At 35.4% G+C, this 22,342-nt stretch overlaps 1 protein-coding gene across 7 annotated transcripts in view; it reads right to left on the reverse strand.

Moving 5' to 3' along the window:
* LOC138334810 (G-protein coupled receptor dmsr-1-like) overlaps positions 1-22,342 on the reverse strand; it is a 147,986-nt gene that overhangs the window by 22,427 nt on the left and 103,217 nt on the right. For 5 of the 7 annotated variants that reach the window (XM_069283563.1, XM_069283566.1, XM_069283562.1 and 2 more), the window contains one exon: positions 33-102. The gene's annotated coding sequence lies outside the window, so the exon portion shown is untranslated. Of the gene's footprint in view, positions 1-32; positions 103-911; positions 1,223-20,303; positions 20,419-22,342 lie in introns of those variants that run through there. The other 2 variants (XM_069283568.1, XM_069283569.1) reach the window with 2 other exon arrangements.

Consider the following 22,342-nt stretch of genomic DNA (forward strand, 5'->3'; position numbering starts at 1 on the left):
GTCAAATTGAAAAAAAGATAGCAGTTCCCTACCTCCATATCCGTCAAAATGGCGGAGCAAAATGGACTTTAATGGACGATCCATCATTCACTTGAACCTCCCCTGCAAAAAAGGAATGATCGCATGTATTCCAACTTGTATTTTCAGATAAAATTATCAAACGTATTTCGATCGTCCTATGTGACTGTCAGTTTGTATAACTATACTCGACATCAATTATTTCCAAGCGATATCGTGTTATCAGATATGATGTATCGCCAGCAAATTGCACACATAAAACGTACAAGGTACGGCGTTTAAAGTAAGCCATTTTGCTGGCACTAAGTCGTAGGAGATGAAAATACTTCGCTGTCGCATTGTTTATACACTGATAATAGCAAGAGTGATTACTACGTGAAAATTATTCCAGTTATCCATTATCTGCAAATAAATAACATTCAAATCCTACCCACTTTATGGATAAGAAATTACACACGTGACAGTGTAAATATTTATCGCCAGAATAACATAATGAATGAAACCAATAATTGATGATTACACAATGCCATTTATACCTGGGAGGGAAATAAAGTACAATTATATGACGATTACCAAGCCGCGCCGTACGATTCCGCGTGTCGCTCCATCAATAATTGGGACACTAACTTATCATTGAGCATTGTAACAAGTCATTAATGCTCCAGCAGAAAGCCATGTTTCAATACAAATTGTATACATGCAATAAATCATTTGTCTCACAAAGCAAAGCACATATTTACATACTTAAACGCCATCAGCGCCCAACGATAACAATGCATCGCTATACAATATTATCTCTTTAGGGAATCCTTTCCATCACGACAAGTGTTTTCTCTTATAATAGTAATAAATATCACACGTCTTTGCATTAATTCACGAATTCTCTAACCTACCTTCTGCTTTTATAGTCCCAACGCTTTCTTGCCCTAACGATAGCAGCATATGCCATCAAAGATATCAGCAGGGTAGAACTGTCTATGCTTGCTAAAGGAAGTTAACGGCGATCATGCAAACTATACAACAAATGACTCGCTGGATGTCATCCGAAAGTAATAATGTCAAGCATTGTTACGTTGACGATGAACATATGCTGCTATGTTTTAAGGAACGTCAAATGAATTATAGTTACTATGTTCTAACCCGCCGACGATACCTGTTAGTGGACACACACCTCAATGACTGTAGACTTGTCGAGGTAGCATTGGTATCTCGAGGAACATTACCAGTGACTGTGATTCACAAGTATAAAGCAAGTCAGTTTTAAATAGGTGGGCTGAACACTGATAGAATAGAATCGATATTGTGGGAGATAAAGCTTGATGACTGGACAACGGCGATCGGTCGATATATCAGTGGTCAATCTAAGAGATTGTCCGGTCAACCATGGTACACAGCATCGTCTCCTTACATACACAGCAGTGACAACTGAGATTCAGAATACAAACGCATTGCCTTACGCCCTTTTAGCTCCAGGGATTCCCTTAATTATAAATACACGTAGGGTGTCCTGCTACCATTAAGAATCGCTTATCCCAATGATTCTGAGCTCAAAGAACATCAAAATTAGATAATTATGAAATTCACGTTTTTTTGTCATTGTCTTAATCATTTCCTCTGACACTTTGTTGTCTTATCAGAATTTGTAGTTTTGAATAGTCAACGATAACTGCATGATATCCCAAACGTTCTTTAAGGAAATTTAAACCTTAAACTCATGGAACACGTATTGCTATGACTACATTGTAGCTAGGTAACAACGGTTTAGCTTTATATGAATGGTATAAATAAAACTTTTCTTATCTTCGCCTCTTTGCAGAAGCATTATTTTATTATCTATATTTTTCGAATTCTGTATCGGAAACACACCTACATGTGCACTGTAATAATATTGTCATAGTGTACTATGGCATAAAACTAGGAATCGCTGATTGATGTTTTCTTACTGTTACATAATTTATTTTTACACTGAAATAATTATAATAATAAGTCAAAAGGTATGTCTTTCATCACCTTCATCACATTAAAGTGTATCACGTTAACAACCAGAATCTGTTTAATTTCTTTAAAATTGTAAAAACATACATCCACTCTGTTGTGTAACAATTGCGTGATACCTCACGAGTTAAACGGGACCAGGCTGTCACTACCTGTAGGTGTGAGTTTCTGTTAACACCACCTGACAACACCATGCTACCGTTACTTGTGTGTGATCCTGCTATTGGGTGATACGATAACTCCCCCAATAGACACGGAGCACGCTACTGTTTCAGCACGATAACGGTAATCCTGTTAGGTCGCTTGCATCATTTGTAAAGGAAAAAACCACTTTCTGAACCAAATAGACTGTAATTGGTGATGTAAATGGTTATAATTATGATAAAAATGTTTTATCAGCAACGAATGCTACAGGTTAAAACAGAAAATGTGTCATACAACGTTTTGATTTAAGTGATCATAACAAAACGAAATTAGCGCGAAGTAAAGGAATAATAGTACGTGGGATTAAATAAGTCTATAATTACGGCATGATCGTCATAGATCTTTAAATCTTGAAAACTCAATTTACTGGTAGTAACATGATTAAATGCCCCCGAGAAAACATTATGTATTGATGACGTAAAGGAATAATTCGGGGTTTATTACCTATAAGATGTCCCTGTCACATTTGATCAATTCAGATTGAACTTTTATTTCTGTAGTTTCAGGTGCCATGTTTAAAATTGCAATGCTATATTATGTTATATAATTCTTCATTCATTTAGTTGTTATCAATTTATTAATTGATATTGACTAACTAAATCTGAAGTCTGACTTGTGGGAATAGAGCAAGAGTACAAGATTAATAATTCGTTAATGTCATGCTACCATTCAACATAATATGTAAACTGAAGACTTGCAATATGCCATAGTAACTGATTGGAAACTTTCCTCATTCTAAAACTTTCAGTTTTACGTATGCAACTAACATTGTTTTACCAAATGAATGGATAATGTTTGCTTTTTGAGTTAAGATAGCGTCACGGTGATAAGGAAAGCTTCCACGATGTAAACAATATCTCCTCCGTCATAGATTCATGCATCATTTTCAGTGATTGTAAGATGGGAGAGTGTGTAGGGATTGGACGTGGACAATTATCGCGGACAAGGAAATTCAATCGGTATGGCATTTGGCATATGTTCGGTGGTTCCTAGTTCGAATCCTTGTCTGGCCGTTACATTTTCTCCTCGCCTGTTACACTAGTATACCCATATAAGCATGCGAAGCGACAAGTACACTTTAACTTGACTATACAACAATCGAAGTATTTAAGCAGAAGAGTAAATTGTAGTCAGGCGTAGATTTATATCACCAACAGTTGTTTTCCTTTGAATGGTAACACGGTGCTTCATGTCTATAACGACACCCGGGTGCATGATAACTGTCGTTACAAGTTCTGCAATAGGCATTAACTTGTGGCATAACAACTGTAAAGTGATACACTCACAAAAGTCTACGTACACATTTATAAACTATGATCTAGGCTTTCTGGTGCGTGTTGTTATATAAAAAAGCTCAATGAATCACATATCAAATGCATCTATATTGTCAATGCATTTAGAAACAACGTCTGACAATAAGTGAATAATAATAATTATCTGCGATCACTTTCAGTTTCACAGACAGCCATTATCGGGTCTGTTTTCTCATTAAATACTTGTACCTAAATAGAGTATTTAATGTCCTTTAAAACGCCCCATTCCATTAAGGAATTACTTTTTCCAGTAAATCATACAAATTTGGAACATCTAGTTTTACTACGGCGGGGTATACCGATACATGTATCGATCTATAAACCTACCGATGATAAGTTCCATGTGCCCCAATACAAGGTTATCCCGTCTGCTGTCAGATTAAACACCAAACTTTATAATCTAATGCAAGGAACAAAAATGCAGTTGAAATGCAAAAACATCGTATCTGTCAGTTACGCTGCAGTCAGACAGAAGTTTCTCTAGACAGGTGTCATAAGGGAACGCGTTCACACCTTCAAATCGAACATCGTTCTTTGTATTCTTCTTTACCAACAATATCTACCGTAGAGCCACTTGGTAGTATCCATGAAACAAGATGTTTTTACGAGACATTGATCCTTTCAGTTACGTAATCAGCATATATAGAGTTGCATAATTCGATACACATAAAACTTGATTAGGCACATGTGAAAAGGTTGAGCTTATTTTGCATATTGCCTTTACATTGGTATCCGCACTAGTTCGCATTGTAATATTCATCCTTGATGCACGTGTTGTAAAATAATTCGAGAAAGTACAGAATCGTGAAGAAATGTTGCAAGGTTATTTAAGAGAGACACGTGACCAAGTCATATTTCCTGTTAACTATTTATTCACCAGGAGTATAAACGATAAATGATTAGATCATTATCGAGCGATGAGAGAATATTTACTACATATAAATACGTAGATATATCGTGTGAGTACATAAAACTATAAACTTTATTTATTCTAAATTGACTTCTAAATAAGTCATTTAATTCAAAGCGCGATAAGTGTTACAGTGAGAGGAAACCGGAGTGTCTGGAGAAAAAACTCCGGCCGGTCGATAAAAGTCGAGAGTGGCTTAACTAATACACTACTTAATTACTCAGTTGTAGCAATTATTAGTAATGAGTGACTTAAATTTTTGATCTTTATAAATGTTTTCTTTATTTAGAATAGAAAAGCATTTTACAGCATTTCAAATAACATATACAGTATGTAATTTCAAAATGACGTAGGATGATTCCGTAAATTGCGCAGTCCAATACAGTTACAAAATTAGGTCATCTTCATTCAGTTTTGTATCAGTATTCATCATATTATTATAAAGATATTTAATTTTGGAACTAAACAGGAAAACCGAGCATTAGAATCAATGTTATCTGCGATACAATGAGGAAATCAACTTGAGCAGCCTTTGTCATATCCACGAAATTTATCGAAACAATATCAGACAGTGGACGCGTTTAAGCATAATATAATTTTAGGAAATAGATCGTTCAAATGTAACATTATATCAAGAACGCCAAAACCATAAATATTGACGATCCACAGACATGCATATAGCATTACAATATCATGAGTGATTTTGATTGATATGGACAACAATAAAGGACATTAAACTAATTTTGATTATTAGATGACTTTTATACCAACGCAATGTCGTCACAACAAGAATTATGTCAATGAAAGATCAGTCAGAATAATAACATCGAAATACCAAAAGTAAAGACTTTGTTCACCAAAACAAATGGCTATTTAATAACAAACTATTTTTAGAGCTATTTTTCCCCCATAAATGAATATCTGGATTTCATGCGCTTGATATTTATAAAAAGGCATAGTTGATAACAGAAAGAAAGAAATAGTGTGACATCGAATAATTGATGTCTTTGGCCGCTGATAACACTGTTTGTCATGTCGGTGGAAAGTTTCTATGACAACTTGTGTCCATCTAGACAGGACCTTATAGAATACATTGTAAATCTGTCAGTTTCTTCGGTTGTCAAACTTCAGCATTTGGCATTGTACATGTTGGGTTTTCGTATCACTAGACATAGGTCGGCCGGTTCAGCCCCAGGAGGTCAGGTGTCGACCCAACTCATAAGTATGGTAATGCAAAGATGAGGATGTGTAATGAACGTCGGTGAAGATGTGTTTATTTGCATCGATAATCAGGCATGACAGACTTTGCATTGTCGAATGCAAGATTAACACAATGTCCACCATTTACATTCATAGGTTTGTCTAACAACCAACCAATGTGTCACATGTCGGATTCAAATAGCATTGGAGCAAACATAACTTTGTTTAGTATGAATAACTTTGTAAATCACCAACAGACAAATGGCAATTCCAAAGGACGAAGGACAAATGATGAACACCAAGTAATGAACATGAAGAGGAGTTAAGTAGTATGACTTGAATTAAAAAAAATACACAGATCCATTGTTAGTCCAATAAAATTTTCAATGCTCCGGGTTAAAATACTTCTGCAAAGTCGGTCGTAGTATGGTTCTAAATGTACATTTTGTATCTGCATCAGCAAATTATACATATTAGTGAAAAGTATGCTTGTTTAAAACAAATAGTTCTTTTCTATCATTATAACATATCAAGATTGTTTTTACACCTTGGGTGTAACGTAGTTGACATGATAAAAAATGGAAAATCCCCATCGTCTAATGCAATAGAGATTTCGCCATCGTCTCATGTAGTGGTTTACGAGACTTTTTCTTGGCTACGAATTTCTGGGGACAACATCTTCCGGTTTACCACATATCGTGTGCGGGTATCAGTTCTCGCCAATACACCATAACACGATTTTTACTACATTTTTATCTTCAGTACATCCACTGGCTGTGATGAACAAGAATTACATGGTCCAATCAGCCCTGTCTAGGAGACGACTCTGTTATAACGATAACAACTGTGTTATATGAAATATCGTGTAAGATGGAGAGATTACTGTGTAAAATAACGGTTACGTTACCAGCACTGCCACTCAGCTTACATTAAGTGTGGAAATTTCACGGAAACTCGTTTGTCATTCATTGCGCCAATTATCTTTTTTGGCGCAATGATTGTAATGATAACATAGTTCTCATTTAATACCTTACTTTATCTGCAGCTTATATTTATCACTAGTGACAGAATTACTCGTTTCCGAAAAAGGTAGCTGGCTTGGCAAGGAAACTCTCTGCACATTTCCTATTCAAAATAGTTATTGTCGAATCATCTGAAAGAACACTAAAAATTGAAAAAGTTTTTAATCTATACATTCCGAAAATAGTTGGTATATTTTACAGGCTGTTTAATGTTTATAATTACATAAGAATCTAAAAAATATGATAACAGAGGTTGTTTAAGATATCTACAAAAAACATGTCCTTGCTGAAGTTTGAAATGACAATCTAACTGTTTATACAGTTGTTTTACCATACGTATTCTATTCATGGGTGACTACTTTTCAGAAAATGAGTCAGTCTATACTGTAGTTACATTTTTAAAGAAGTATTAAAAGAGTTAATAAATTACCTCTAGATAGTCCTACAGATCAGATCTGTTCAATCCCATGAGGAGGTACCTTTAAGATTCGGAGGTTGCAGACTACATGTTCAGTTTTATACGGACGTTTTTAGCAGATTGTACGCATGTTGATTACAGTATTTTTTTTCTCTGAAAAATGAAGTCACGTTGATTATTTCCGTCTTGCTATATTCATTTCTATACGTAAGGGATGTAATCCCGATTCTAATCGATAAATCCTCACATTCCGACAGACAGCACGTACATAACGTTTGCGGGTGTTTCTTACTGTCTCATGTCTCTCCAAATTATCCTGTCTGCGCGTGCTGCCTTTAATAACCATCTAGCTTACAGATGATAAATTTTAGTATGATCCACACTACACATTCTCATTTACATCAACTCGCCTCTGACATGTATCGTGCACGCCGCTCAATTTTCTCCGCAACCTTCCATACGTATATCGGACCCATTATTACTGACGAAATGGCATGAGTATGGCTACAGCCAGATCTGACTTTATGGAGGTTCGATTCGTTCGATTTACCACCTTTTATTTCGCATATACTGCTTTAAAGATAAATGAATACAATGAAACATTCATTATCCTATTATTGACAATAACTGATACCGATATTTTTAAGATACAGTTTCGTCAACTATATGGATTCATATCCTGTATTTCTAATAAGACGATAATACAAAACATAAGTAGTTGATAGATAAAGGTAGATTAGCCGTCCGCAATCTAACAAGTTTCATCTTACAAACTTTGATACCCGATACAGCTAGATAGGTTGTAAATTGATTGTCGTACAAATACATGCAGTTATAACACTGTTACGTCTACATTAATTCTGAACTGTGTTTACTTCATAGAAATCTTCACATAGAAATGATGGTTTTACTTCAGATAGAAATCTTCACATAGAATAGATTTATTAAACGTCTGTGTGCCAAAGTGAAATCAGCATAACAGATCTGTTGGATAACTCATCAGAGTCCGTAATGTAATCAAAATAGCGAAAATGTGACACGTAACAAATTAATGTGTTTCTTTTTTTTTCAATTTGTACGACCACAGAGCATGTCCTATTACTTTGTTCTATGATGTTTGCCCTCCAGGGCACCAGACAACAGTTCGAGGTTGATATATGGCTCGACAACTCCATCGCATCAACGATCTTTGCTCAGAGATACTCCTCAAGAAAGGAGAAAAAAGCAGAATTCGGGCTGTTCTAAAAGCAACTATCTGTCTGGAATCATTGACAGATTTACCTGTGGTTACATTTTTAATCGTTATCCATGTTGATAGATGTAGACAGGGTTATAGGTGGTTAGACATAAGCTAGTATGCCCGCACAAGATGAAATTACTTTTTGGCACTCTTTGCCTATTTTACACGAAATAGTTCTTACAATGTGTTATATTAAGTTTATTAGACTGTTGTGCTAGATGTCATACAGCCACCGTTTTTTTGTATATATTTGTTATTACTTTTTTTTCAAAAATGATTCGTTTTAGAATACCAGCTGTTTATCATCAATCACTTGAATGTGCGGATCATTTGATCATTGAAAAGATATTTACAGCATTATAAAATATACAGAATGATTTATCTCTTTCCCAAAACAAGAATCATCGTAAATTTTAAAACAAAGATATTCATGAATATTTATATATATATATAAAAAAACCAATCCTACCACGAGCATCGCAGTATTGAGTTTGAAACACTTTCAGGGGCAAATCGATACTTTCGTTTAACTTACATATCAACACGAGTACCTAAGGGAATATTCAATGACCGTTATTTTTGCAATGATTTTAACCTCACAATTGGAAAACAAGTAGTTGTAGTGATTATAGCGACATTGTCTAACCCAGTAGGAACAGGTTATTTCCGTCTCCACATAACCTATCGGCAACTCCAAAATGTTGCTAAACAACTAAGGTTCCAACATGATCATAAATCATTGTATATTTATTATTGTAAGTAAATCCAGTTGTATACGGATAAAACAAGAATTGATGTGCAACAGTCAGCGCTTTAGATGGTAAAGTGGGGATACTCGCCTCTTTAATACATAAACAAAGCCAGAAGAACTGTTTTGAGACAAAATATACATTCACGGTACAACATGAAAATAGTGTAACTACATGTATATGATCACAATTTACAAAAGACCAAATTGCTAAAAACGCACATCTATTGGTCAAAATCTAAGATGACCACCGTTGATCAAGCCTTAGTGTCAAACAGATATATTCTTTGTATAAAGCATAATATATTGAAAGCTTCCGAAAGGTTAGAGTAAAATGTGCAATTTACTTTTATATCATCCCCCTTCAGTTCGTTTAGAATAAAAGAGAATCTAGTCTCAGGGAATAGGACACTTGCTGTCGATAAAGGAAACTGCAATGTGAAGAAATGAGGATCCGTACTTCACTAGTTATCTATATAAAATATTATATTATTTATGTTTTTGTCGGTGAAATTAAGACGTCCCCACAATACGATTACTCGGCCATCCAGTTATAATCGTAATTTATACATACCAAGAATAATCTAAATATATGATTAATGAATTCTGTTTCAGTAATTATACTCATCATAAGAGACCTGCTTTAATTACACATTTTAGATTCCTGTGCTTTGCTATCCTTTAAGCTGTATATGATAAAAAGAGGAGTATTTATTCTATTCTTGTAATTGAATTAACAATTCTAGAATATATAATCAGATTGCGATTTAAGACCTTGCAGAGTTACACTATGTAGTGACGATACTTTGGTCAAGGTTTTTTAACTTCCGGGAGCAGAGTAAGAAAGGAATGAAGGAAACGCATCCCCCTTAGGAACAATTTTGACATTGATACCTAATTTTAAAAGGTATCACCAGGCTTAAAATGTGCGAGAATAGACACACTATTCGGATACAACAAGTCTCTGTATCTTATCGTCAAAAGCTGTGTATAACGTCTGGTGACGATGACATGTGAGCTGGTAAATCAGCATTGTTTCACTTCTATCCACTATTATATGGAGATTGCTGACGAGTTAGGGATTTACAATGTCTGGCAAATTTCCATTCTAATGCAGTAATCGACAACCTCCTTGTCGAACACCAAACAGTTTTGCATATAAAGTGTATGATAAAACATGTATATGTTGACTTGTCCATGTTCAATTTCTCTTCAAATGGAGTTTAAGGCACTTTGGACATCTACACTGTCGCCGTTATCATACATCATACGAGGGTCCTATTTTACATGGATATTTTAGTTTTGTGTCACCGTTATCATACACCATACGAGGGTCCTATTTAACATGGCTATTTTAGTTTGTGTGATACAATGAGATTACTTTATATTGAAGATGATAATGACGTCTATGATAATATCTCAAAAACATCAAAGGAGATACACAGAAACAACACATACATTATCAAAGCTTCTGAGGTGTTTAGCTAATTGAACTTTGAAGGCACATTTGATTTTTTCTATTGATTCAATGGCTATAAGAGTTCATTATGAACTTCAACTGACTACGCTTGTGGTATGGTTAGAATACCAACTGACACTTATTATTTTAAAGTCTTCGACCGCTTTTTAAAGTGACTAACCATTTACCAATAAATACTGTGCTATCGATACAGATACAATGCAGTCCAAATGATGGCTTTATTCTGTATTCTTCATAAAGGAGACCATTGCTTCGGTGATAATTGAAATACTGCAAATACCTTTCAAATTGAACGCTGTACTTATTTGATCAATGTAAAAGCTTCCTATTCTTCAATTATCACTGATGAAGCAACAGAATGAACTATACATCATATGCTTAATGGTGTGAATTCGTAGAAATAAACCATAATGGCGTCTAACAAGTCTTAATCATGCTGTTACACATGATAAGTGATAATACAACACAGCAACAATAGATTGTGTTCTGGTCTTCACTTAGTCAATTCCGCTTCATCAAATTTACCGCAGTCATTAGGGAAATTCACACCATCAATATCGCCTTGTTTAAGACGTCCGTTTTTACTATATCTCAATGCAAAATGAACTTGAAGTGACAATGACTTAGAGCACGAACAATGGTATGACGTCACCTTTGATCAATATTCGTGAAAAATCCATTTTCTCCATACATAAATCAATTCCGTGCTGTGTACTGATAATTATATGAGGCCATGGATATAGCTGGCAATTTCCCAAAGCGCACCAAAACGTTAATGAAGCAGAAAAAGATTGTATTACTTTCGACATCCTTAAAACAGCAAAAACTGTATACAGGAGATTTAAGTCAATGTTTAAAAGTAGATGCTTGAGTCATGTCAATCTGAAATATTGGGGTAGAATTTGAAGCATTATGCGATGGCATGGTACGTTATTGGCCTTTGAGCCTATTATTCTGTAACGATGTTGAACCGAAATCACCCTTTTTAAAAATATACCAAATACCCTCGAGAAGAAAATATGATTACTTTGATGAATAGAAAATTAATATGGATAGTGCAGGGTCCTAATTTAGCTCGACAGGTTGTCATGCTTAATTGGGGAAATGTGTGCGCTGGCTGGAACAGAAACTGACTGTGTAACAATGTTAGTAACGAGTGGAGGAGCTAAGCTATTCTAGGAGGGGGAGGGGTATGGATAGCAATTAAGTATCTTTATGTTGTGACATTAAGTCCACCTATGCACGAAATTAAAACGAAATGTGCAACGCGACTAGACATTATATCATGCATGCATATCTATAATTTCACTGCAACCAAATGACATTACATGTGCGTGACCTTGAGTGCTTATTTTGACCTCATTATAATTGCGACGTGTGATGTCAAAATAATCATGCCAGCAATAATGCAGGATAGGTTAAAATACTTTCTGCTCATGACGATTAAATCATTGAAATTCATTATAGGATCATATCCAAAATGCTTTGCAAAAATCGTTAGCAGACCATAAAAATTAAAATGCTGCCAGTTGGCAAAAAGGGATAAAGGCAAATCCAACATAATGTATATTGTATTGAGATTGTGTTCACCGATATATTCAGAATATATATTTTAAGATGACTACGACAAATTTGAAGTCTTCACGAGTATCGTTTCCAGGAATTTCAGAATAAATCCCAATCTATTTGGAAGCCCCAGTAGTACTCCAGACGAGCCTAATTTGTACTTTATATCTGCTTCATGTATATGATGGCTTCATTTCTACGTGCCCGTCTCTAAGATGTAATTACTTGACTTGAAGGTGACCCAAATTTGCATTATTCATAGCGCCATCCAAAGTACCCTCATCCCCAGGAACATCACATTTCCTTTTTACTATTTTAAAACTATTTTAGCTCACGTGGAGTTAAAATATTAACACACAGCTGATTAACAGTCTCCTTTTCGGCCAATAGCTATTAGTATATGTTAAAGTACAAGGTACCGGTGCGTAAACTAGTATATGTTGTAAATTATGTACCAATGCGTCCGTTATTGGGCCTACCAACTAAATGAAAAATGACCTTCGCAATAACCTAGATAAAATTTTGTCTAAGCCACTGGTTGGCTAGTTATTAAGTATAAATTTGAGGAGAACATCTAGTATATTTCGGGCTATTTGTAATCCTCTTTAAATAAATAAAGAATTAAATTAATTATTCCAAAGTAACAATGACATGGATCAGGAACTCCAGATAAAAGTTATGGTTCAAAATATTAATTTTGACATCAAATAGGTGAAAATACTAGGATTTGAGGACTGTTCAGTGCAGACTTGATCTTATTTCAAAATGGCTATCCTGTTGGGAGTTTCAGTCAAATGACCTCATTTTCTATCTAATGTTATAGGAGAACACAGACCTTTAGCTTTTAGTTAAAGAATTTGATTACAGTTACTACTTAATGTTATACGAGAAGACAACAAATATAATTTCTTCAGCAGTTTTACTTTCCAAAACTTCAATACCATAATAAATGGAAAATAGTTGAGATCTCTATTCACGTTCTAACATTATATTCGACAGAAGTTCATGGTAGTTCGTATTACATCTGAAAGCGCTTTCTTTCAGGCTAGATTGCGCAAGATATTATCATGAAATACGACGTGCTCAATCATGTTTTATTGTTACGATCTATGGATCTGATCAGTAAGTTTGACCTATTTAAATCAGATATGATTGGGCTAGGCTTGCGGCCTTGATTATTATAAACGGCTGAATAGACAGACGTAAAATTAGCCATGAATTTTCAATTCAAATCACAAATGAAGTTTCTGATATGTTCCCGCAAATAATTGCATAAAGTATCGAATTCGAACAAAAACTCGAACAGAAAAGGGACGCTTCGCTTACTAATTTAAACTATCGAGATACATGACACTCGCACATAACAAGTTTAAAGTGCAATGTAGCTTATACACTTGAAAGGTTAAACTGTTTACTTCAGATGATCTGTCAAAGTTTACTGCAGTTTAATAGAGACGAACGAGCCAGACAATCAGAGGGGAAGTGGGAACGGAAGACTGATATAACACAATGTTATACAAATATAGACCAGTACTAGCCGGAAAGTTGAAATAGCCCTGTACCTACAAAAGTTTCTTTTTTACTTTAACTTCATTCAACAAATGATCATTTCGGGAACACGACTTGACTAATGCGAAAGTTGAAGACCGAAAAGTTTGCGCATAATCAAGAACTTTTCTACAACAAACAGTCTGTACGTATCTAACAGGAAACTCAGGTGCTTTCGACTATATTGTTGCCGTAACAAATGGTATGTCTAGTAGAATGTCACATGCGGCATTATTAGTGCAAATCCGTCTGATCAGACATCCACTAATGGATATATAAATGATTTTCTCCTCTTTTTCTTGATATTTTTTTCCCTTTTGTTTTTGGTGGTATTGATAACAGCCATGGTCATTTCAAGGACGACCTCCGATGTGTGCAATTTGTTGTGTGAATGTCTGTATGTTTTAGATTGCCAGGATATATTCTTCTTTTGTGTTTCCTTGTAATAGTGGACTTTCATAAGCAGCCGCATTTGAATGGTCGTAATTGTACATTATATCTGAAATCAATTTTTGCTGTTGCATGTAAACTACAACCAATAATATTATTATCAGCGACATTTTCCGATGTAGAGTTTAGTAATATCCACACAATCAGTGGACTTAAACCTACCGACCCATTACCCGCAGTACTCTAAACCCCCATCAGCAGTACTCTAAACCTTACCCGACCCATCAGCAGTACTCTAAACCTTACCCGACCCCATCAGCAGTACTCTAACCTTACCCGACCCATCAGCAGTACTCTAACCTTACCCGACCCCATCACATACTCTAAACCTTACCCGACCCCATCAGCAGTACTCTAAAACCTTACCGACCCCATCAGCAGTACTCTAAACCTTACCCGACCCCATCAGCAGTACTCTAAACCTTACCCGACCCCATCAGCAGTACTCTAAACCTTACCCGACCCCATCAGCAGTACTCTAAACCTTACCCGACCCCATCAGCAGTACTCTAAACCTTACCCGACCCCATCAGCAGTACTCTAAACCTTACCCCCCCCATCAGCAGTACTCTAAACCTTACCCGACCCCATCAGCAGTACTCTAAACCTTACCCGACCCCATCAGCAGTACTCTAAACCTTACCCGACCCCATCAGCAGTACTCTAAACCTTACCCGACCCCCATCAGCAGTACTCTAAACCTTACCCGACCCCATCAGCAGTACTCTAAACCTTACCCGACCCCATCAGCAGTACTCTAAACCTTACCCGACCCCATCAGCAGTACTCTAAACCTTACCCGACCCCATCAGCAGTACTCTAAACCTTACCCGACCCCATCAGCAGTACTCTAAACCTTACCCGACCCCCATCAGCAGTACTCTAAACCTTACCCGACCCCATCAGCAGTACTCTAAACCTTACCCGACCCCCATCAGCAGTACTCTAAACCTTACCCGACCCCATCAGCAGTACTCTAAACCTTACCCGACCCCATCAGCAGTACTCTAAACCTTACCCGACCCCATCAGCAGTACTCTAAACCTTACCCGACCCCATCAGCAGTACTCTAAACCTTACCCGACCCCATCAGCAGCAGTACTCTAAACCTTACCCGACCCCATCAGCAGTACTCTAAACCTTACCCGACCCCATCAGCAGTACTCTAAACCTTACCCGACCCCATCAGCAGTACTCTAAACCTTACCCGACCCCATCAGCAGTACTCTAAACCTTACCCGACCCCATCACAGCAGTACTCTAAACCTTACCCGACCCCATCAGCAGTACTCTAAACCTTACCCGACCCCATCAGCAGTACTCTAAACCTTACCCGACCCCATCAGCAGTACTCTAAACCTTACCCGACCCCATCAGCAGTACTCTAAACCTTACCCGACCCCATCAGCAGTACTCTAAGTGAGATTCCCGATTTCCTATTCAGTTAATTAGATACTTTCTTTCGTGATATTGCCTATTGACAGTGAGGTGTATCACAATGATGCTTATCCAATCTAGTCTATTATCAACATTGACTGTGACATATTGGCAACTGGCCACTCAATAACTGTACTCTCACCAGCCCATTTATTCATCATGGTGGCTAATTATCAACGCTTAAGGTCAGTGTACAGCACCGTTAATCACTGTGTATTGACAGTCCCGCTTAACTAGCCATATTGGGGGAAAGGTGCTGAATAGAGCCCTGTCTTGCCTGTGTAAACGTATACACTCACATTCTGTCTAGTTCCACTGATGTATCAGATCCACTGTATCAATAGCAGGAGTTAAACTGTCAGCAATCAGCCCGTTACAGTGATATATTGGTGTTCTGGCCGCCGGATTTAAAGTAATATGTTCTTTTATTCCGTCATATATTACTAAATAAAACATATGTTTTCATTGTACAAAGTAGCACTGGGGGCATCTGTAGACAAACCGATATAACTCACGTTCAATGGATACCGTAATTTCCTGTTGCTTTTGCAGGGATTATATTTGCAGATTGCTATGATCGCGAAAATGTGATTCGCGAAAATTAAAGAAAATGGTTAGACAATATAAATCTGGAACGTCTGATCGTTAATCACGAAAGAAAGTAAAACCGCTGAATTTTTATTTTTTGTTTTGTAAAATTCATTAACAAGCGTTTACAAACGGTAGAAACAGATGTTAGTACGATCTTTACTGCTGCGAGCAAGATAAAGAAATAAGTTATAGTTAATATTCAAAGCTTTCAAATATTAAAAGATAATGATGTCATAGCCAACATCTACATGAATAATATATAATGGCCAAACAAGGTATCTTTGACAGATATTGGAGTATCCGTCGGTTGAGTTTCTCTGTTTCAAAAACTTGTATTTCTTCTTACAGATTCGAACAGTGATTTCCTGTTCTATACAGGAATTTTTGCTTCAAAAACAAATTATTCCAAATAAATCTTCAAACTGTTTTCTTTCTTTTCAGTTTTTCAAATCAATGTAATTGCTTATTTTTAATATTTTTTAAATAGAGTTATCGTTCTTTACATTACATTTGCCAGTGACATCCTTCAAGTGTCTCATCAAATATGTTTCCACATTTAAGACAAAAGCACAAAGTACCATCACCCAGCATCAAGGAAACCGCAACGTATACAGGGGTGTAAAACAAATAATTGCTCTTAGTATCTAGATATGTCCATAACCTTTTATAAATAATGCATACATTTATCATACCAAAATATAGCACAAAGAAACGGAAGCATGATATAAACCAATTTAGAAGTAGAAGAAAAAAAGATGTACATTATGTATAACTCCATCATTTTATCGTTTTATGGATAGGAAACCTCGTTAAGTCTTCTTGTTTAAGGGTCATTCCAACGTAGAATAGAGTTTTACATAAAACAGTTTGAATGTTCTCTAACATAGAAAGCTTCTCAACATCCAATTCCACTGAATCAACGGGAGAAGCATGTAACATAGACATACAAAGGTAAAGATATCCCAGTAAAATTTATTTAGCTGCATTTCGTATTTCGTAGAGTTATTGCCCCAAACCTTGAGAATCTGCAAGATGACATATTAGTCTAGCCACCGACTAACTCTCATCGAAACATGAAATTGGACAGGCCAAAGTGACACCATACAGTTTATCTTTTAAAACCATAACATTATATCATGTTTAATATTTGAAAATCGTAACTTTCTCCAACCAATCTGTTTTGTAAGAAAGTCAATGTCCCTGTACAGATGTTGGTACCCATTATCGTGTCTTACACAGCTGACCTCCTGCTGTCTGTAGTGTAAAATAACCCGTCTTCTCGCCACTTTAAATACAGCCAAACTACCCATAAGGCAGCAGCCATTTTATATATGGTTAAAAAAGTAGCAATTTAAAGTTTACGCTATATTGGTATAAAATATAGATGTATCGAGAATAATCGTTATTTGTTTCTTACGTCAATGCAAAATATATATAAAAAGAAGGATTTTTATTTTTGTTCATAAATAAATCTTTTCACCATTGTTCGTCCGACCGGCTCGTGGGATAACTTCTACCATTGCATGCTACGAGATAAAAATTCGAGCATACTGTACGTTTGTATGAAGGGACAAAAATGCCATAATATAAAGTAACCTTAAAATATTGAGAAAAAATATTTATAACTTTATAAATTTTTCACAAACAATGTAAATGTTTGTTTTTTTGTTAAATTAATTGTACTGAGAGGCTGCGCTATCTGGGTTAATGCATTGCCTAAGAATACATAATATTCTAAAATATTATCATGAACCAACCAATAAAGAACAAAAATGGAAAAGATAATAACAGTGTTTTCACGAGGTTGACGGAACAATAGTAAGATGTCGAGTATTCGAGTGTGATTTACTTGCATAGATACACAATGTATATAATGAAAAAAGTTCGAAAGCATAATGCATCGCACTATATCAAGATACATGTTCCAGGTAAAGGGATTCAACTTGATAAGTTGTCATATGGACTTTCTAAACATCTACATTCGTGTTGCTGATTCAAATATGTTCCTTGTTACAATTACTGGGACGTTCCCCTGCTTTGACGGCAATACTATATAGCTATAACATAGTGAATATAGCATATTCATCCCAGAAAAGGGGTCAAACGGTTGGTAAGCACGTGTGTGCGTGTGATTTTGATATTGGGATCCATATGTTTAATACCTAGCCATGTATTCGATAGACACTAAAAAGGTTAATACAGATGACCTTGGATCAAACTTAAAAGTGCAAGCAAACAACCTCGTTAAACGGCTAACTCAATTGTCTGACGAGAATGATTGGGGAATCTAATAAAATGACATTTGGACCACAAAGCCCAATCGCTATAGTACCGAAAGCCACGATGCCAGTTTGTGCGTACTTGGACTCTTTGATGCTTTTATTCCTTCATTTAATCTGAAGCGTTCTTGGGAACAAAGAAGCGTCGATAATAGAATTGTACGTACTTCCCGAATCACAGACCATTACCGAATCCTATGAAGTATATTCCATACAATACACGTCAGATATGATTTGCAAGTTGGTGTTGTCGAGCGTGTACTATGGAAATGTCATCAGATCGACTATCTATTTCTTCTCAAGAAAACGTTTTGATTTTCTGAAATATTTAAGATTTGTAGGCATTTTAACGCATTCGGAATTATATTAATTAAAAGATTTGAAAGTTTAACCTAAATTGAACGTATAAAACCTAAAATTTGTAAATCGTAAAAAAATGTTTTTAGATACCGAAATAAAATAAGATAATCAATTTATCTCTTATATTTTAAACATATTGCTTAAATCATGATTTGTGTTAGTTGAACATTCGATTGTTAATAGATCACGATAAAGCCTGATTTAACAACGTCCGGGCAAAATTAAAACCGAATCAAAATACAAAGCTCCTAATTTAGACAATTAATATGACCATTGTTTATCATGTATTTCTTTCATTCATGATTCCAAAACTGATGACATAAGCATACTTACACTATGACACTAGAATTATTAGACGGTCTAAATGCATTCATTTTAAAAAAAATAAAACTCGTAGGGCTGGTGTGGTGTCCTAATCGGTGGATACAAGATGAAAAAGTTTAGGTAATTCAGATAAAAATCCGCACGCACAGATCTGATTACTGTCACGCGCTGGATTGTTTCGCCTGATGACGTTACAGCTAGCTATTACAATGAAACCTATGTGAAATCAAGTACTGTTTTGTTTGTTGTGATCATTAACCTCTATCTCATTAATGGTTTAGAAATCATTTTCTATTGATTTATCAATATCAAACAATACCCTTATCTCCGCTCCAAAAAGCACCTAATGAGCCATGTCTAGTTATTTTTATCAGTCATTTTTACCTTTCCGAGTATCTGTTCGACTTGCGTCATAATGAAGCTTTGTAATAAATTGAAATCATAAACAAATATGTAACTCATCAACACACATGTACTATATATGTGTCGCTGAAGTTGCTAAAGCTAGACGACAAAAATATAAAGTTCAGAGATAAGATATATATACATATATATCTGAAATATAATAGTTACCAAAGAATAGTTTATTCTTTGAATGGGAAGTAAAAAAAAAAAACCCGGCGCAAATTAGTTAACATAACATGTGTTTTATTTACCAATCGTTATAAGTAAATTAGAAATTAACAGATTCACGCAAATCGCATGAGTGCTTCAACAACATGTTTCATAATACACTCGAATAGGTGATAAAAAAAAATATTTTACGTAATATTGTCAATGAGTTAAAGGAATTTTATTTCATGTCGTACATTTTTCGAGAACCTGCATGGGTCAAATTAAGTAGTTACTTGTATTACTCATTTTGTAATGGTATACCTACATGTGTATTAAAGTCTTTCTTTAATACTCATGCTAATGGTAAAACTCCAGAAAGGTAATCAACATTAATTGTCTTGTTCTTCAAATTGTTATAAAAATGGCATTACACAACGTAAATGTAATTAGGCAAAGGAAATCGTTCCGCTGTTGCCACCGTTAGTGCGTTTGATCAAATGTCATTACAGATTTATTCCGATTTAAAACTAAACGTATACACTGTATAAAAGTAATTTCAGATCTTTTACGCCAGCACGTATGTGAAATGGTGATTGATACATTTTCGTAGATTCGCTTGATGTAGATAATTTAAATAACACTCACCTTTTCCCACTATGGCTCTGTGAAATAACAGCTGTGATCGATCAGAATCTACAACGAATGTCTCGAGAAATACCTCTCACACTCTCGCTAGGCCTTCTACGTGCTCATCCAATCCATGGTGCCGTTTTATTCACACGGTGGTTTGTAGATTTAAGCCCAGTGGGCGGGGACATGTGTAAATGCAGCTTCGCGAATTTCAATATACATACATTGTCACTTTAGTCAGAATTGATTAGCATACCAATAAACATGGCTATCGCCTCTGTGGTAATCTAAAGCGATTCGCGCCATACTTTGTCACACTGTTCAACACTTGTTAGTTTCTGACTTAATTTACAAGTTCTTACATAATTGTGATATATGTACTGTAAATAAAATAGTTTTTCATTCTTTGAGACACATTTGTTTAAGTGGGGGAGGCTGGTATAAAATGATCTCATCTATAAATTGGACGCGTAGTCAAATCACCCAACCAACCACTTTTATACCGAGGATTTCAAAGTGAAAGTATGCAGTATGACAAAATTCTGGTTTGTAATATATGAATTTATAATTGGTGAATTGTTTAAGTGTTTTCTAACTAAAGTTATCAAAAAGTCGACAATGCAAAACATATTGAGATATACCTGTAGTATCTTCGGGTCGGAAAAAAGACTTACTTCCTGGATGCCTGAAGGGAATTACTCTGAATAAAGAAATGGATCAAATAAATTTGCAAACATTGTGAATTGATAAGAACTTCAAATATTTAATATGGAGCAAAAGTATACTCATAACCGTATAAACAAAATAGATTTCGAATCTTGGGCAGTCCGTGCCTCGTTCAAGACACAAACAACAGAAAAAACAAGACAAATAGAACACATATCATAATACAAAATATTGATCAGCTTTTTGGACAATTTATTAACCGATTGCTCGGATTCCTGGTTAATCTGTTTGACTATTTTCCTCTATGGAATGCATAAGGCCTTATGCTATTGTCTATGAAATATGTCGGACAATCGTCTTTCAACGTCAATAACATTTTATTTAAATTGAAATATATTTTCATATACACTGGTTACGTACGGTCATGGTGACTTGATAGTGTGTTATGTTAGGTACAATGTAGATATTTATCTCAAACTGTAATAAAATAACTGACACAGTGCTTCATTCATTAAATCGAACCATATCTCATTAGTCCACTCTGCAATAAATGTATGCTGTTTAAACCACAATACGTCATATCTTGATTAAACACGTGAGAACATAATGCATATCTAAATAATTAGCATTGTTATATTTTATCCTCACCGTTTCTGAAGTTTTTCATGGACAAATGTCAATGTTCAGTCTATAGGAATCGGTAGATGCTTGGAGCTATTAATTAATGAAAAAGAAACTACCGACTGGCCTTAAGACAACAGACACTGAATCGCATTTGACGGTAGGCACCTTGTGGCAACAGTCAGAACGTCTCACAAAATATCGCAACCTGTAGCATTGTGTTTAAGATTATTGAACTCGCATCAATCGAATGTTTTTTAACTGTCTGCATCAAGGCGATTTCATATTAAATTATATAACCTGTGGGGTATGGTTTTACGTACCAAAATATCTCTCCTGAAGACTGTTGACGTCCCATGATTAATTGTGATTGTCACCGATGTCGCTTTATCTCAATGGACACAGTATTTTCAAACGGATTAGGTTGTTACAAGGTGTCTGACGCCTACCACCCATATATACTGGTCACATAACGATTATTGTTTTATTTCAGTTTATTTATACGTTATGATATATCTACATTTTTATTTAAAAGGAGTCAAACATAACGTTTCTATATTTGACCTCTGGTGGTGCATTATACCGATTAAGATTATTTTTGTTGCTAAAATATAAAGAATTAAATGTTTTGGTTACGTCGTAATCTAAGGATACATCATATTAACCAACGTGTAAACTTTACCAAAGAAAACCCTAAACATGAGAAGCAAAGATACTTTATATTGTTATTCAATGCTACAAGTGTTAATGGTTGGCGATGAAGCGTT

The sequence above is a fragment of the Argopecten irradians genome, chromosome 11, assembly GCF_041381155.1.
Source record: "Argopecten irradians isolate NY chromosome 11, Ai_NY, whole genome shotgun sequence".
In the NCBI taxonomy this organism is placed as follows: domain Eukaryota; kingdom Metazoa; phylum Mollusca; class Bivalvia; order Pectinida; family Pectinidae; genus Argopecten; species Argopecten irradians.